This window comes from Tachysurus fulvidraco, chromosome 12, assembly GCF_022655615.1.
Source record: "Tachysurus fulvidraco isolate hzauxx_2018 chromosome 12, HZAU_PFXX_2.0, whole genome shotgun sequence".
Classification (NCBI taxonomy): domain Eukaryota; kingdom Metazoa; phylum Chordata; class Actinopteri; order Siluriformes; family Bagridae; genus Tachysurus; species Tachysurus fulvidraco.
This window is the reverse complement of record NC_062529.1, coordinates 4,206,631-4,222,839: the sequence shown is the minus strand read 5'-3', so window position 1 is coordinate 4,222,839 and position 16,209 is coordinate 4,206,631. Positions and strand designations below refer to the sequence as shown.

The 16,209-nt window shown below is 46.6% G+C and overlaps 31 non-coding genes across 31 annotated transcripts; all 31 read right to left on the bottom strand.

Moving 5' to 3' along the window:
* Window positions 1-27: 27 nt before the first annotated feature.
* trnae-uuc lies at window positions 28-99 on the bottom strand. The gene has a single exon. It is a non-coding gene; the product is annotated as a tRNA-Glu (tRNA).
* A 234-nt stretch (window positions 100-333) lies between these two features.
* Window positions 334-406, bottom strand: trnar-acg. Its single transcript has one exon. It is a non-coding gene; the product is annotated as a tRNA-Arg (tRNA).
* Window positions 407-515: 109 nt separating this feature from the next.
* trnah-gug lies at window positions 516-587 on the bottom strand. The gene has a single exon. It is a non-coding gene; the product is annotated as a tRNA-His (tRNA).
* A 985-nt stretch (window positions 588-1,572) lies between these two features.
* trnae-uuc lies at window positions 1,573-1,644 on the bottom strand. Its single transcript has one exon. It is a non-coding gene; the product is annotated as a tRNA-Glu (tRNA).
* Window positions 1,645-1,878: 234 nt separating this feature from the next.
* On the bottom strand, window positions 1,879-1,951 carry trnar-acg. Its single transcript has one exon. It is a non-coding gene; the product is annotated as a tRNA-Arg (tRNA).
* A 109-nt stretch (window positions 1,952-2,060) lies between these two features.
* On the bottom strand, window positions 2,061-2,132 carry trnah-gug. Its single transcript has one exon. It is a non-coding gene; the product is annotated as a tRNA-His (tRNA).
* A 1,442-nt stretch (window positions 2,133-3,574) lies between these two features.
* Window positions 3,575-3,646, bottom strand: trnae-uuc. Its single transcript has one exon. It is a non-coding gene; the product is annotated as a tRNA-Glu (tRNA).
* A 234-nt stretch (window positions 3,647-3,880) lies between these two features.
* Window positions 3,881-3,953, bottom strand: trnar-acg. The gene has a single exon. It is a non-coding gene; the product is annotated as a tRNA-Arg (tRNA).
* A 109-nt stretch (window positions 3,954-4,062) lies between these two features.
* On the bottom strand, window positions 4,063-4,134 carry trnah-gug. Its single transcript has one exon. It is a non-coding gene; the product is annotated as a tRNA-His (tRNA).
* Window positions 4,135-5,577: 1,443 nt separating this feature from the next.
* trnae-uuc lies at window positions 5,578-5,649 on the bottom strand. Its single transcript has one exon. It is a non-coding gene; the product is annotated as a tRNA-Glu (tRNA).
* A 234-nt stretch (window positions 5,650-5,883) lies between these two features.
* trnar-acg lies at window positions 5,884-5,956 on the bottom strand. Its single transcript has one exon. It is a non-coding gene; the product is annotated as a tRNA-Arg (tRNA).
* Window positions 5,957-6,065: 109 nt separating this feature from the next.
* Window positions 6,066-6,137, bottom strand: trnah-gug. The gene has a single exon. It is a non-coding gene; the product is annotated as a tRNA-His (tRNA).
* A 526-nt stretch (window positions 6,138-6,663) lies between these two features.
* On the bottom strand, window positions 6,664-6,735 carry trnae-uuc. Its single transcript has one exon. It is a non-coding gene; the product is annotated as a tRNA-Glu (tRNA).
* Window positions 6,736-6,969: 234 nt separating this feature from the next.
* Window positions 6,970-7,042, bottom strand: trnar-acg. The gene has a single exon. It is a non-coding gene; the product is annotated as a tRNA-Arg (tRNA).
* A 109-nt stretch (window positions 7,043-7,151) lies between these two features.
* Window positions 7,152-7,223, bottom strand: trnah-gug. Its single transcript has one exon. It is a non-coding gene; the product is annotated as a tRNA-His (tRNA).
* Window positions 7,224-8,208: 985 nt separating this feature from the next.
* trnae-uuc lies at window positions 8,209-8,280 on the bottom strand. Its single transcript has one exon. It is a non-coding gene; the product is annotated as a tRNA-Glu (tRNA).
* Window positions 8,281-8,514: 234 nt separating this feature from the next.
* On the bottom strand, window positions 8,515-8,587 carry trnar-acg. The gene has a single exon. It is a non-coding gene; the product is annotated as a tRNA-Arg (tRNA).
* Window positions 8,588-8,696: 109 nt separating this feature from the next.
* trnah-gug lies at window positions 8,697-8,768 on the bottom strand. Its single transcript has one exon. It is a non-coding gene; the product is annotated as a tRNA-His (tRNA).
* A 1,444-nt stretch (window positions 8,769-10,212) lies between these two features.
* Window positions 10,213-10,284, bottom strand: trnae-uuc. Its single transcript has one exon. It is a non-coding gene; the product is annotated as a tRNA-Glu (tRNA).
* A 234-nt stretch (window positions 10,285-10,518) lies between these two features.
* trnar-acg lies at window positions 10,519-10,591 on the bottom strand. The gene has a single exon. It is a non-coding gene; the product is annotated as a tRNA-Arg (tRNA).
* A 109-nt stretch (window positions 10,592-10,700) lies between these two features.
* trnah-gug lies at window positions 10,701-10,772 on the bottom strand. The gene has a single exon. It is a non-coding gene; the product is annotated as a tRNA-His (tRNA).
* A 527-nt stretch (window positions 10,773-11,299) lies between these two features.
* trnae-uuc lies at window positions 11,300-11,371 on the bottom strand. Its single transcript has one exon. It is a non-coding gene; the product is annotated as a tRNA-Glu (tRNA).
* Window positions 11,372-11,605: 234 nt separating this feature from the next.
* Window positions 11,606-11,678, bottom strand: trnar-acg. The gene has a single exon. It is a non-coding gene; the product is annotated as a tRNA-Arg (tRNA).
* Window positions 11,679-11,787: 109 nt separating this feature from the next.
* Window positions 11,788-11,859, bottom strand: trnah-gug. Its single transcript has one exon. It is a non-coding gene; the product is annotated as a tRNA-His (tRNA).
* A 985-nt stretch (window positions 11,860-12,844) lies between these two features.
* trnae-uuc lies at window positions 12,845-12,916 on the bottom strand. The gene has a single exon. It is a non-coding gene; the product is annotated as a tRNA-Glu (tRNA).
* A 234-nt stretch (window positions 12,917-13,150) lies between these two features.
* Window positions 13,151-13,223, bottom strand: trnar-acg. Its single transcript has one exon. It is a non-coding gene; the product is annotated as a tRNA-Arg (tRNA).
* A 109-nt stretch (window positions 13,224-13,332) lies between these two features.
* Window positions 13,333-13,404, bottom strand: trnah-gug. The gene has a single exon. It is a non-coding gene; the product is annotated as a tRNA-His (tRNA).
* Window positions 13,405-14,389: 985 nt separating this feature from the next.
* trnae-uuc lies at window positions 14,390-14,461 on the bottom strand. The gene has a single exon. It is a non-coding gene; the product is annotated as a tRNA-Glu (tRNA).
* A 234-nt stretch (window positions 14,462-14,695) lies between these two features.
* On the bottom strand, window positions 14,696-14,768 carry trnar-acg. Its single transcript has one exon. It is a non-coding gene; the product is annotated as a tRNA-Arg (tRNA).
* A 109-nt stretch (window positions 14,769-14,877) lies between these two features.
* trnah-gug lies at window positions 14,878-14,949 on the bottom strand. The gene has a single exon. It is a non-coding gene; the product is annotated as a tRNA-His (tRNA).
* A 985-nt stretch (window positions 14,950-15,934) lies between these two features.
* Window positions 15,935-16,006, bottom strand: trnae-uuc. Its single transcript has one exon. It is a non-coding gene; the product is annotated as a tRNA-Glu (tRNA).
* Between the last annotated feature and the right edge of the window lie 203 nt (window positions 16,007-16,209).

The following is a 16,209-nucleotide window of genomic DNA, read 5'->3' as shown; positions in this document are numbered from 1 at the left end:
TTCTGCCAGCGACCCAAAAGAGCCACGTTCCCATACCGGGAGTCGAACCCGGGCCGCCTGGGTGAAAACCAGGAATCCTGACCGCTAGACCATATGGGACTCCAGTTGCTGGTAAAGGCCACCTCCGGAACGGTTCCAGGGCAGGTGGGGGCCGGCAATTTAGTCTGCCAGTAGGCGGTTTGAGCTCCCTCACTGTCGACATGTTGTATCAACAAGATCCTCGCATTGCAAAGCACAATGGAATCAGCGTTCACAGCACTGCGAGCTGTTACTGTTCCTGAAATGATGTTGCTAGGGACTGTTGCGCACCTCTGGACTTGTATAAAAACCTGCCGAGCCAGCCAGGAGTCGAACCTGGAATCTCCTGATCCGTAGTCAGACGCGTTATCCATTGCGCCACTGGCCCACAGGATCTTCAAACAAGCGTGTTCCATCCTGCTTATGCTTCTCAACTGAAAAGGGGTCAACAGACAGCAGCCCTGCTTAAGTCGAAGCATTGGAATGTGAAAATCCAATGCCGTGACCCGGATTCGAACCGGGGTTGCTGCGGCCACAACGCAGAGTACTAACCACTATACGATCACGGCACACCAAGCACCCGGCCTTGGGAAGGGGGCGGCTGCTATACCTGGGGATGAACGTACAGGCTCCTATGGGCTTGGAGTAGAGACAGAATTGGCATTTTGTTTAGAAATGATCGCATTAGCGGTAGCTTTTTTTAACACACTGTTGAGCGACGAAAAAACTCACATCCAATCTAGGCCTACTGTGCTTAAAAAAGGAAGATTCTGTAAACCATACACACTGCATGTTTGCTCATAGTGACATTGGAACTGACATTCACAAACACACAGAGAGAGAACAAAAACTCAGAGAGTTCATCTCAGTTAATCAACATGCTTAAGTATGATTTAGATTAATGAATGCATTGTGAAATTAGATTTCCTTACATAATGCTTTGGCAAATGAATAAAAAAGAAGCCCAGACTATTGCTGACTGCAACAGAGAGTTCAACGCAGAGTACTAACCACTATACGATCACGGCACACCACGCACCCGGCCTTGGGAAGGGGGCGGCTGCTATACCTGGGGATGAACGTACAGGCTCCTATGGGCTTGGAGTAAAGACAGAATTGGCATTTTGTTTAGAAATGATCGCATTAGCGGTAGCCTTTTTTAACGCACTGTTGAGCGACGAAAAAACTCACATCCAATCTAGGCCTACTGTGCTTAATAAAGGAAGATTCTGTAAACCATACACACTGCATGTTTGCTCATAGTGACATTGGAACTGACATTCACAAACACACAGAGAGAGAACAAAAACTCAGAGAGTTCATCTCAGTTAATCAACATGCTTAAGTATGATTTAGATTAATGAATGCATTGTGAAATTAGATTTCCTTACATAATGCTTTGGCAAATGAATAAAAAAGAAGCCCAGACTATTGCTGACTGCAACGAGTGAGCGTTTGCGCATTCCGTTTAAGCTCACGGGTCTCCCGATCGTTAGTAACTAATGGATGTGGTGAACTTCTCGCTACTTCTGCCAGCGACCCAAAAGAGCCACGTTCCCATACCGGGAGTCGAACCCGGGCCGCCTGGGTGAAAACCAGGAATCCTGACCGCTAGACCATATGGGACTCCAGTTGCTGGTAAAGGCCACCTCCGGAACGGTTCCAGGGCAGGTGGGGGCCGGCAATTTAGTCTGCCAGTAGGCGGTTTGAGCTCCCTCACTGTCGACATGTTGTATCAACAAGATCCTCGCATTGCAAAGCACAATGGAATCAGCGTTCACAGCACTGCGAGCTGTTACTGTTCCTGAAATGATGTTGCTAGGGACTGTTGCGCACCTCTGGACTTGTATAAAAACCTGCCGAGCCAGCCAGGAGTCGAACCTGGAATCTCCTGATCCGTAGTCAGACGCGTTATCCATTGCGCCACTGGCCCACAGGATCTTCAAACAAGCGTGTTCCATCCTGCTTATGCTTCTCAACTGAAAAGGGGTCAAGAGACAGCAGCCCTGCTTAAGTCGAAGCATTGGAATGTGAAAATCCAATGCCGTGACCCGGATTCGAACCGGGGTTGCTGCGGCCACAACGCAGAGTACTAACCACTATACGATCACGGCACACCAAGCACCCGGCCTTGGGAAGGGGCGGCTGCTATACCTGGGGATGAACGTACAGGCTCCTATGGGCTTGGAGTAAAGACAGAATTGGCATTTTGTTTAGAAATGATCGCATTAGCGGTAGCCTTTTTTAACGCACTGTTGAGCGACGAAAAAACTCACATCCAATCTAGGCCTACTGTGCTTAAAAAAGGAAGATTCTGTAAACCATACACACTGCATGTTTGCTCATAGTGACATTGGAACTGACATTCACAAACACACAGAGAGAGAACAAAAACTCAGAGAGTTCATCTCAGTTAATCAACATGCTTAAGTATGATTTAGATTAATGAATGCATTGTGAAATTAGATTTCCTTACATAATGCTTTGGCAAATGAATAAAAAAGAAGCCCAGACTATTGCTGACTGCAACAGAGAGTTCAACGCAGAGTACTAACCACTATACGATCACGGCACACCACGCACCCGGCCTTGGGAAGGGGGCGGCTGCTATACCTGGGGATGAACGTACAGGCTCCTATGGGCTTGGAGTAAAGACAGAATTGGCATTTTGTTTAGAAATGATCACATTAACGGTAGTTTTTTTAACACACTGTTGAGCGACGAAAAAACTCACATCCAATCTAGGCCTACTGTGCTTAATAAAGGAAGATTCTGTAAACCATACACACTGCATGTTTGCTCATAGTGACATTGGAACTGACATTCACAAACACACAGAGAGAGAACAAAAACTCAGAGAGTTCATCTCAGTTAATCAACATGCTTAAGTATGATTTAGATTAATGGATGCATTGTGAAATTAGATTTCCTTACATAATGCTTTGGCAAATGAATAAAAAAGAAGCCCAGACTATTGCTGACTGCAACAGAGAGTTCAACGCAGAGTACTAACCTTTATAGGATCACGGCACACCACGCACCCGGCCTTGGGAAGGGGGCGGCTGCTATACCTGGGGATGAACGTACAGGCTCCTATGGGCTTGGAGTAAAGACAGAATTGGCATTTTGTTTAGAAATGATCGCATTAGCGGTAGCCTTTTTTAACGCACTGTTGAGCGACGATAAAACTCACATCCAATCTAGGCCTACTGTGCTTAATAAAGGAAGATTCTGTAAACCATACACACTGCATGTTTGCTCATAGTGACATTGGAACTGACATTCACAAACACACAGAGAGAGAACAAAAACTCAGAGAGTTCATCTCAGTTAATCAACATGCTTAAGTATGATTTAGATTAATGAATGCATTGTGAAATTAGATTTCCTTACATAATGCTTTGGCAAATGAATAAAAAAGAAGCCCAGACTATTGCTGACTGCAACGAGTGAGCGTTTGCGCATTCCGTTTAAGCTCACGGGTCTCCCGATCGTTAGTAACTAATGGATGTGGTGAACTTCTCGCTACTTCTGCCAGCGACCCAAAAGAGCCACGTTCCCATACCGGGAGTCGAACCCGGGCCGCCTGGGTGAAAACCAGGAATCCTGACCGCTAGACCATATGGGACTCCAGTTGCTGGTAAAGGCCACCTCCGGAACGGTTCCAGGGCAGGTGGGGGCCGGCAATTTAGTCTGCCAGTAGGCGGTTTGAGCTCCCTCACTGTCGACATGTTGTATCAACAAGATCCTCGCATTGCAAAGCACAATGGAATCAGCGTTCACAGCACTGCGAGCTGTTACTGTTCCTGAAATGATGTTGCTAGGGACTGTTGCGCACCTCTGGACTTGTATAAAAACCTGCCGAGCCAGCCAGGAGTCGAACCTGGAATCTCCTGATCCGTAGTCAGACGCGTTATCCATTGCGCCACTGGCCCACAGGATCTTCAAACAAGCGTGTTCCATCCTGCTTATGCTTCTCAACTGAAAAGGGGTCAACAGACAGCAGCCCTGCTTAAGTCGAAGCATTGGAATGTGAAAATCCAATGCCGTGACCCGGATTCGAACCGGGGTTGCTGCGGCCACAACGCAGAGTACTAACCACTATACGATCACGGCACACCAAGCACCCGGCCTTGGGAAGGGGGCGGCTGCTATACCTGGGATGAACGTACAGGCTCCTATGGGCTTGGAGTAGAGACAGAATTGGCATTTGGTTTAGAAATGATCGCATTAGCGGTAGCCTTTTTTAACACACTGTTGAGCGACAAAAAAATTCACATCCAATTTAGGCCTACTGTGCTTAAAAAAGGAATATTCTGTAAACCATACACACTGGATGTTTGCTCATAGTGACATTGGAACTGACATTCACAAACACACAGAGAGAGAACAAAAACTCAGAGAGTTCATCTCAGTTAATCAACATGCTTAAGTATGATTTAGATTAATGAATGCATTGTGAAATTAGATTTCCTTACATAATGCTTTGGCAAATGAATAAAAAAGAAGCCCAGACTATTGCTGACTGCAACAGAGAGTTCAACGCAGAGTACTAACCACTATACGATCACGGCACACCACGCACCCGGCCTTGGGAAGGGGGCGGCTGCTATACCTGGGGATGAACGTACAGGCTCCTATGGGCTTGGAGTAAAGACAGAATTGGCATTTTGTTTAGAAATGATCGCATTAGCGGTAGCCTTTTTTAACGCACTGTTGAGCGACGAAAAAACTCACATCCAATCTAGGCCTACTGTGCTTAATAAAGGAAGATTCTGTAAACCATACACACTGCATGTTTGCTCATAGTGACATTGGAACTGACATTCACAAACACACAGAGAGAGAACAAAAACTCAGAGAGTTCATCTCAGTTAATCAACATGCTTAAGTATGATTTAGATTAATGGATGCATTGTGAAATTAGATTTCCTTACATAATGCTTTGGCAAATGAATAAAAAAGAAGCCCAGACTATTGCTGACTGCAACAGAGAGTTCAACGCAGAGTACTAACCTTTATAGGATCACGGCACACCACGCACCCGGCCTTGGGAAGGGGGCGGCTGCTATACCTGGGGATGAACGTACAGGCTCCTATGGGCTTGGAGTAAAGACAGAATTGGCATTTTGTTTAGAAATGATCGCATTAGCGGTAGCCTTTTTTAACGCACTGTTGAGCGACGATAAAACTCACATCCAATCTAGGCCTACTGTGCTTAATAAAGGAAGATTCTGTAAACCATACACACTGCATGTTTGCTCATAGTGACATTGGAACTGACATTCACAAACACACAGAGAGAGAACAAAAACTCAGAGAGTTCATCTCAGTTAATCAACATGCTTAAGTATGATTTAGATTAATGAATGCATTGTGAAATTAGATTTCCTTACATAATGCTTTGGCAAATGAATAAAAAAGAAGCCCAGACTATTGCTGACTGCAACGAGTGAGCGTTTGCGCATTCCGTTTAAGCTCACGGGTCTCCCGATCGTTAGTAACTAATGGATGTGGTGAACTTCTCGCTACTTCTGCCAGCGACCCAAAAGAGCCACGTTCCCATACCGGGAGTCGAACCCGGGCCGCCTGGGTGAAAACCAGGAATCCTGACCGCTAGACCATATGGGACTCCAGTTGCTGGTAAAGGCCACCTCCGGAACGGTTCCAGGGCAGGTGGGGGCCGGCAATTTAGTCTGCCAGTAGGCGGTTTGAGCTCCCTCACTGTCGACATGTTGTATCAACAAGATCCTCGCATTGCAAAGCACAATGGAATCAGCGTTCACAGCACTGCGAGCTGTTACTGTTCCTGAAATGATGTTGCTAGGGACTGTTGCGCACCTCTGGACTTGTATAAAAACCTGCCGAGCCAGCCAGGAGTCGAACCTGGAATCTCCTGATCCGTAGTCAGACGCGTTATCCATTGCGCCACTGGCCCACAGGATCTTCAAACAAGCGTGTTCCATCCTGCTTATGCTTCTCAACTGAAAAGGGGTCAAAAGACAGCAGCCCTGCTTAAGTAGAAGCATTGGAATGTGAAAATCCAATGCCGTGACCCGGATTCGAACCGGGGTTGCTGCGGCCACAACGCAGAGTACTAACCACTATACGATCACGGCACACCACGCACCCGGCCTTGGGAAGGGGGCGGCTGCTATACCTGGGGATGAACGTACAGGCTCCTATGGGCTTGGAGTAAAGACAGAATTGGCATTTTGTTTAGAAATGATCGCATTAGCGGTAGCCTTTTTTAACGCACTGTTGAGCGACGAAAAAACTCACATCCAATCTAGGCCTACTGTGCTTAATAAAGGAAGATTCTGTAAACCATACACACTGCATGTTTGCTCATAGTGACATTGGAACTGACATTCACAAACACACAGAGAGAGAACAAAAACTCAGAGAGTTCATCTCAGTTAATCAACATGCTTAAGTATGATTTAGATTAATGAATGCATTGTGAAATTAGATTTCCTTACATAATGCTTTGGCAAATGAATAAAAAAGAAGCCCAGACTATTGCTGACTGCAACGAGTGAGCGTTTGCGCATTCCGTTTAAGCTCACGGGTCTCCCGATCGTTAGTAACTAATGGATGTGGTGAACTTCTCGCTACTTCTGCCAGCGACCCAAAAGAGCCACGTTCCCATACCGGGAGTCGAACCCGGGCCGCCTGGGTGAAAACCAGGAATCCTGACCGCTAGACCATATGGGACTCCAGTTGCTGGTAAAGGCCACCTCCGGAACGGTTCCAGGGCAGGTGGGGGCCGGCAATTTAGTCTGCCAGTAGGCGGTTTGAGCTCCCTCACTGTCGACATGTTGTATCAACAAGATCCTCGCATTGCAAAGCACAATGGAATCAGCGTTCACAGCACTGCGAGCTGTTACTGTTCCTGAAATGATGTTGCTAGGGACTGTTGCGCACCTCTGGACTTGTATAAAAACCTGCCGAGCCAGCCAGGAGTCGAACCTGGAATCTCCTGATCCGTAGTCAGACGCGTTATCCATTGCGCCACTGGCCCACAGGATCTTCAAACAAGCGTGTTCCATCCTGCTTATGCTTCTCAACTGAAAAGGGGTCAACAGACAGCAGCCCTGCTTAAGTCGAAGCATTGGAATGTGAAAATCCAATGCCGTGACCCGGATTCGAACCGGGGTTGCTGCGGCCACAACGCAGAGTACTAACCACTATACGATCACGGCACACCAAGCACCCGGCCTTGGGAAGGGGGCGGCTGCTATACCTGGGGATGAACGTACAGGCTCCTATGGGCTTGGAGTAGAGACAGAATTGGCATTTTGTTTAGAAATGATCGCATTAGCGGTAGCTTTTTTTAACACACTGTTGAGCGACGAAAAAACTCACATCCAATCTAGGCCTACTGTGCTTAAAAAAGGAAGATTCTGTAAACCATACACACTGCATGTTTGCTCATAGTGACATTGGAACTGACAGTCACAAACACACAGAGAGAGAACAAAAACTCAGAGAGTTCATCTCAGTTAATCAACATGCTTAAGTATGATTTAGATTAATGAATGCATTGTGAAATTAGATTTCCTTACATAATGCTTTGGCAAATGAATAAAAAAGAAGCCCAGACTATTGCTGACTGCAACAGAGAGTTCAACGCAGAGTACTAACCACTATACGATCACGGCACACCACGCACCCGGCCTTGGTAAGGGGGCGGCTGCTATACCTGGGGATGAACGTACAGGCTCCTATGGGCTTGGAGTAAAGACAGAATTGGCATTTTGTTTAGAAATGATCGCATTAGCGGTAGCCTTTTTTAACGCACTGTTGAGCGACGAAAAAACTCACATCCAATCTAGGCCTACTGTGCTTAATAAAGGAAGATTCTGTAAACCATACACACTGCATGTTTGCTCATAGTGACATTGGAACTGACATTCACAAACACACAGAGAGAGAACAAAAACTCAGAGAGTTCATCTCAGTTAATCAACATGCTTAAGTATGATTTAGATTAATGAATGCATTGTGAAATTAGATTTCCTTACATAATGCTTTGGCAAATGAATAAAAAAGAAGCCCAGACTATTGCTGACTGCAACGAGTGAGCGTTTGCGCATTCCGTTTAAGCTCACGGGTCTCCCGATCGTTAGTAACTAATGGATGTGGTGAACTTCTCGCTACTTCTGCCAGCGACCCAAAAGAGCCACGTTCCCATACCGGGAGTCGAACCCGGGCCGCCTGGGTGAAAACCAGGAATCCTGACCGCTAGACCATATGGGACTCCAGTTGCTGGTAAAGGCCACCTCCGGAACGGTTCCAGGGCAGGTGGGGGCCGGCAATTTAGTCTGCCAGTAGGCGGTTTGAGCTCCCTCACTGTCGACATGTTGTATCAACAAGATCCTCGCATTGCAAAGCACAATGGAATCAGCGTTCACAGCACTGCGAGCTGTTACTGTTCCTGAAATGATGTTGCTAGGGACTGTTGCGCACCTCTGGACTTGTATAAAAACCTGCCGAGCCAGCCAGGAGTCGAACCTGGAATCTCCTGATCCGTAGTCAGACGCGTTATCCATTGCGCCACTGGCCCACAGGATCTTCAAACAAGCGTGTTCCATCCTGCTTATGCTTCTCAACTGAAAAGGGGTCAACAGACAGCAGCCCTGCTTAAGTCGAAGCATTGGAATGTGAAAATCCAATGCCGTGACCCGGATTCGAACCGGGGTTGCTGCGGCCACAACGCAGAGTACTAACCACTATACGATCACGGCACACCAAGCACCCGGCCTTGGGAAGGGGGCGGCTGCTATACCTGGGGATGAACGTACAGGCTCCTATGGGCTTGGAGTAGAGACAGAATTGGCATTTTGTTTAGAAATGATCGCATTAGCGGTAGCTTTTTTTAACACACTGTTGAGCGACGAAAAAACTCACATCCAATCTAGGCCTACTGTGCTTAAAAATGGAAGATTCTGTAAACCATACACACTGCATGTTTGCTCATAGTGACATTGGAACTGACATTCACAAACACACAGAGAGAGAACAAAAACTCAGAGAGTTCATCTCAGTTAATCAACATGCTTAAGTATGATTTAGATTAATGAATGCATTGTGAAATTAGATTTCCTTACATAATGCTTTGGCAAATGAATAAAAAAGAAGCCCAGACTATTGCTGACTGCAACAGAGAGTTCAACGCAGAGTACTAACCACTATACGATCACGGCACACCACGCACCCGGCCTTGGGAAGGGGGCGGCTGCTATACCTGGGGATGAACGTACAGGCTCCTATGGGCTTGGAGTAAAGACAGAATTGGCATTTTGTTTAGAAATGATCGCATTAGCGGTAGCCTTTTTTAACGCACTGTTGAGCGACGAAAAAACTCACATCCAATCTAGGCCTACTGTGCTTAATAAAGGAAGATTCTGTAAACCATACACACTGCATGTTTGCTCATAGTGACATTGGAACTGACATTCACAAACACACAGAGAGAGAACAAAAACTCAGAGAGTTCATCTCAGTTAATCAACATGCTTAAGTATGATTTAGATTAATGAATGCATTGTGAAATTAGATTTCCTTACATAATGCTTTGGCAAATGAATAAAAAAGAAGCCCAGACTATTGCTGACTGCAACAGAGAGTTCAACGCAGAGTACTAACCACTATACGATCACGGCACACCACGCACCCGGCCTTGGGAAGGGGGCGGCTGCTATACCTGGGGATGAACGTACAGGCTCCTATGGGCTTGGAGTAAAGACAGAATTGGCATTTTGTTTAGAAATGATCGCATTAGCGGTAGCCTTTTTTAACGCACTGTTGAGCGACGAAAAAACTCACATCCAATCTAGGCCTACTGTGCTTAATAAAGGAAGATTCTGTAAACCATACACACTGCATGTTTGCTCATAGTGACATTGGAACTGACATTCACAAACACACAGAGAGAGAACAAAAACTCAGAGAGTTCATCTCAGTTAATCAACATGCTTAAGTATGATTTAGATTAATGAATGCATTGTGAAATTAGATTTCCTTACATAATGCTTTGGCAAATGAATAAAAAAGAAGCCCAGACTATTGCTGACTGCAACGAGTGAGCGTTTGCGCATTCCGTTTAAGCTCACGGGTCTCCCGATCGTTAGTAACTAATGGATGTGGTGAACTTCTCGCTACTTCTGCCAGCGACCCAAAAGAGCCACGTTCCCATACCGGGAGTCGAACCCGGGCCGCCTGGGTGAAAACCAGGAATCCTGACCGCTAGACCATATGGGACTCCAGTTGCTGGTAAAGGCCACCTCCGGAACGGTTCCAGGGCAGGTGGGGGCCGGCAATTTAGTCTGCCAGTAGGCGGTTTGAGCTCCCTCACTGTCGACATGTTGTATCAACAAGATCCTCGCATTGCAAAGCACAATGGAATCAGCGTTCACAGCACTGCGAGCTGTTACTGTTCCTGAAATGATGTTGCTAGGGACTGTTGCGCACCTCTGGACTTGTATAAAAACCTGCCGAGCCAGCCAGGAGTCGAACCTGGAATCTCCTGATCCGTAGTCAGACGCGTTATCCATTGCGCCACTGGCCCACAGGATCTTCAAACAAGCGTGTTCCATCCTGCTTATGCTTCTCAACTGAAAAGGGGTCAACAGACAGCAGCCCTGCTTAAGTCGAAGCATTGGAATGTGAAAATCCAATGCCGTGACCCGGATTCGAACCGGGGTTGCTGCGGCCACAACGCAGAGTACTAACCACTATACGATCACGGCACACCAAGCACCCGGCCTTGGGAAGGGGGCGGCTGCTATACCTGGGGATGAACGTACAGGCTCCTATGGGCTTGGAGTAGAGACAGAATTGGCCTTTTGTTTAGAAATGATCGCATTAACAGTAGCTTTTTTTTAACACACTGTTGAGCGACGAAAAAACTCACATCCAATCTAGGCCTACTGTGCTTAAAAAAGGAAAATTCTGTAAACCATACACACTGCATGTTTGCTCATAGTGACATTGGAACTGACATTCACAAACACAGAGAGAGAGAACAAAAACTCAGAGAGTTCATCTCAGTTAATCAACATGCTTAAGTATGATTTAGATTAATGAATGCATTGTGAAATTAGATTTCCTTACATAATGCTTTGGCAAATGAATAAAAAAGAAGCCCAGACTATTGCTGACTGCAACGAGTGAGCGTTTGCGCATTCCGTTTAAGCTCACGGGTCTCCCGATCGTTAGTAACTAATGGATGTGGTGAACTTCTCGCTACTTCTGCCAGCGACCCAAAAGAGCCACGTTCCCATACCGGGAGTCGAACCCGGGCCGCCTGGGTGAAAACCAGGAATCCTGACCGCTAGACCATATGGGACTCCAGTTGCTGGTAAAGGCCACCTCCGGAACGGTTCCAGGGCAGGTGGGGGCCGGCAATTTAGTCTGCCAGTAGGCGGTTTGAGCTCCCTCACTGTCGACATGTTGTATCAACAAGATCCTCGCATTGCAAAGCACAATGGAATCAGCGTTCACAGCACTGCGAGCTGTTACTGTTCCTGAAATGATGTTGCTAGGGACTGTTGCGCACCTCTGGACTTGTATAAAAACCTGCCGAGCCAGCCAGGAGTCGAACCTGGAATCTCCTGATCCGTAGTCAGACGCGTTATCCATTGCGCCACTGGCCCACAGGATCTTCAAACAAGCGTGTTCCATCCTGCTTATGCTTCTCAACTGAAAAGGGGTCAACAGACAGCAGCCCTGCTTAAGTCGAAGCATTGGAATGTGAAAATCCAATGCCGTGACCCGGATTCGAACCGGGGTTGCTGCGGCCACAACGCAGAGTACTAACCACTATACGATCACGGCACACCAAGCACCCGGCCTTGGGAAGGGGGCGGCTGCTATACCTGGGGATGAACGTACAGGCTCCTATGGGCTTGGAGTAGAGACAGAATTGGCATTTTGTTTAGAAATGATCGCATTAGCGGTAGCTTTTTTTAACACACTGTTGAGCGACGAAAAAACTCACATCCAATCTAGGCCTACTGTGCTTAAAAAAGGAAGATTCTGTAAACCATACACACTGCATGTTTGCTCATAGTGACATTGGAACTGACAGTCACAAACACACAGAGAGAGAACAAAAACTCAGAGAGTTCATCTCAGTTAATCAACATGCTTAAGTATGATTTAGATTAATGAATGCATTGTGAAATTAGATTTCCTTACATAATGCTTTGGCAAATGAATAAAAAAGAAGCCCAGACTATTGCTGACTGCAACAGAGAGTTCAACGCAGAGTACTAACCACTATACGATCACGGCACACCACGCACCCGGCCTTGGTAAGGGGGCGGCTGCTATACCTGGGGATGAACGTACAGGCTCCTATGGGCTTGGAGTAAAGACAGAATTGGCATTTTGTTTAGAAATGATCGCATTAGCGGTAGCCTTTTTTAACGCACTGTTGAGCGACGAAAAAACTCACATCCAATCTAGGCCTACTGTGCTTAATAAAGGAAGATTCTGTAAACCATACACACTGCATGTTTGCTCATAGTGACATTGGAACTGACATTCACAAACACACAGAGAGAGAACAAAAACTCAGAGAGTTCATCTCAGTTAATCAACATGCTTAAGTATGATTTAGATTAATGAATGCATTGTGAAATTAGATTTCCTTACATAATGCTTTGGCAAATGAATAAAAAAGAAGCCCAGACTATTGCTGACTGCAACGAGTGAGCGTTTGCGCATTCCGTTTAAGCTCACGGGTCTCCCGATCGTTAGTAACTAATGGATGTGGTGAACTTCTCGCTACTTCTGCCAGCGACCCAAAAGAGCCACGTTCCCATACCGGGAGTCGAACCCGGGCCGCCTGGGTGAAAACCAGGAATCCTGACCGCTAGACCATATGGGACTCCAGTTGCTGGTAAAGGCCACCTCCGGAACGGTTCCAGGGCAGGTGGGGGCCGGCAATTTAGTCTGCCAGTAGGCGGTTTGAGCTCCCTCACTGTCGACATGTTGTATCAACAAGATCCTCGCATTGCAAAGCACAATGGAATCAGCGTTCACAGCACTGCGAGCTGTTACTGTTCCTGAAATGATGTTGCTAGGGACTGTTGCGCACCTCTGGACTTGTATAAAAACCTGCCGAGCCAGCCAGGAGTCGAACCTGGAATCTCCTGATCCGTAGTCAGACGCGTTATCCATTGCGCCACTGGCCCACAGGATCTTCAAACAAGCGTGTTCCATCCTGCTTATGCTTCTCAACTGAAAAGGGGTCAACAGACAGCAGCCCTGCTTAAGTCGAAGCATTGGAATGTGAAAATCCAATGCCGTGACCCGGATTCGAACCGGGGTTGCTGCGGCCACAACGCAGAGTACTAACCACTATACGATCACGGCACACCAAGCACCCGGCCTTGGGAAGGGGGCGGCTGCTATACCTGGGGATGAACGTACAGGCTCCTATGGGCTTGGAGTAGAGACAGAATTGGCATTTTGTTTAGAAATGATCGCATTAGCGGTAGCTTTTTTTAACACACTGTTGAGCGACGAAAAAACTCACATCCAATCTAGGCCTACTGTGCTTAAAAAAGGAAGATTCTGTAAACCATACACACTGCATGTTTGCTCATAGTGACATTGGAACTGACATTCACAAACACACAGAGAGAGAACAAAAACTCAGAGAGTTCATCTCAGTTAATCAACATGCTTAAGTATGATTTAGATTAATGAATGCATTGTGAAATTAGATTTCCTTACATAATGCTTTGGCAAATGAATAAAAAAGAAGCCCAGACTATTGCTGACTGCAACAGAGAGTTCAACGCAGAGTACTAACCACTATACGATCACGGCACACCACGCACCCGGCCTTGGTAAGGGGGCGGCTGCTATACCTGGGGATGAACGTACAGGCTCCTATGGGCTTGGAGTAAAGACAGAATTGGCATTTTGTTTAGAAATGATCGCATTAGCGGTAGCCTTTTTTAACGCACTGTTGAGCGACGAAAAAACTCACATCCAATCTAGGCCTACTGTGCTTAATAAAGGAAGATTCTGTAAACCATACACACTGCATGTTTGCTCATAGTGACATTGGAACTGACATTCACAAACACACAGAGAGAGAACAAAAACTCAGAGAGTTCATCTCAGTTAATCAACATGCTTAAGTATGATTTAGATTAATGAATGCATTGTGAAATTAGATTTCCTTACATAATGCTTTGGCAAATGAATAAAAAAGAAGCCCAGACTATTGCTGACTGCAACGAGTGAGCGTTTGCGCATTCCGTTTAAGCTCACGGGTCTCCCGATCGTTAGTAACTAATGGATGTGGTGAACTTCTCGCTACTTCTGCCAGCGACCCAAAAGAGCCACGTTCCCATACCGGGAGTCGAACCCGGGCCGCCTGGGTGAAAACCAGGAATCCTGACCGCTAGACCATATGGGACTCCAGTTGCTGGTAAAGGCCACCTCCGGAACGGTTCCAGGGCAGGTGGGGGCCGGCAATTTAGTCTGCCAGTAGGCGGTTTGAGCTCCCTCACTGTCGACATGTTGTATCAACAAGATCCTCGCATTGCAAAGCACAATGGAATCAGCGTTCACAGCACTGCGAGCTGTTACTGTTCCTGAAATGATGTTGCTAGGGACTGTTGCGCACCTCTGGACTTGTATAAAAACCTGCCGAGCCAGCCAGGAGTCGAACCTGGAATCTCCTGATCCGTAGTCAGACGCGTTATCCATTGCGCCACTGGCCCACAGGATCTTCAAACAAGCGTGTTCCATCCTGCTTATGCTTCTCAACTGAAAAGGGGTCAACAGACAGCAGCCCTGCTTAAGTCGAAGCATTGGAATGTGAAAATCCAATGCCGTGACCCGGATTCGAACCGGGGTTGCTGCGGCCACAACGCAGAGTACTAACCACTATACGATCACGGCACACCAAGCACCCGGCCTTGGGAAGGGGGCGGCTGCTATACCTGGGGATGAACGTACAGGCTCCTATGGGCTTGGAGTAGAGACAGAATTGGCATTTTGTTTAGAAATGATCGCATTAGCGGTAGCTTTTTTTAACACACTGTTGAGCGACGAAAAAACTCACATCCAATCTAGGCCTACTGTGCTTAAAAATGGAAGATTCTGTAAACCATACACACTGCATGTTTGCTCATAGTGACATTGGAACTGACAGTCACAAACACACAGAGAGAGAACAAAAACTCAGAGAGTTCATCTCAGTTAATCAACATGCTTAAGTATGATTTAGATTAATGAATGCATTGTGAAATTAGATTTCCTTACATAATGCTTTGGCAAATGAATAAAAAAGAAGCCCAGACTATTGCTGACTGCAACAGAGAGTTCAACGCAGAGTACTAACCACTATACGATCACGGCACACCACGCACCCGGCCTTGGTAAGGGGGCGGCTGCTATACCTGGGGATGAACGTACAGGCTCCTATGGGCTTGGAGTAAAGACAGAATTGGCATTTTGTTTAGAAATGATCGCATTAGCGGTAGCCTTTTTTAACGCACTGTTGAGCGACGAAAAAACTCACATCCAATCTAGGCCTACTGTGCTTAATAAAGGAAGATTCTGTAAACCATACACACTGCATGTTTGCTCATAGTGACATTGGAACTGACATTCACAAACACACAGAGAGAGAACAAAAACTCAGAGAGTTCATCTCAGTTAATCAACATGCTTAAGTATGATTTAGATTAATGAATGCATTGTGAAATTAGATTTCCTTACATAATGCTTTGGCAAATGAATAAAAAAGAAGCCCAGACTATTGCTGACTGCAACGAGTGAGCGTTTGCGCATTCCGTTTAAGCTCACGGGTCTCCCGATCGTTAGTAACTAATGGATGTGGTGAACTTCTCGCTACTTCTGCCAGCGACCCAAAAGAGCCACGTTCCCATACCGGGAGTCGAACCCGGGCCGCCTGGGTGAAAACCAGGAATCCTGACCGCTAGACCATATGGGACTCCAGTTGCTGGTAAAGGCCACCTCCGGAACGGTTCCAGGGCAGGTGGGGGCCGGCAATTTAGTCTGCCAGTAGGCGGTTTGAGCTCCCTCACTGTCGACATGTTGTATCAACAAGATCCTCGCATTGCAAAGCACAATGGAATCAGCGTTCACAGCACTGCGAGCTGTTACTGTTCCTGAAATGATGTTGCTAGGGACTGT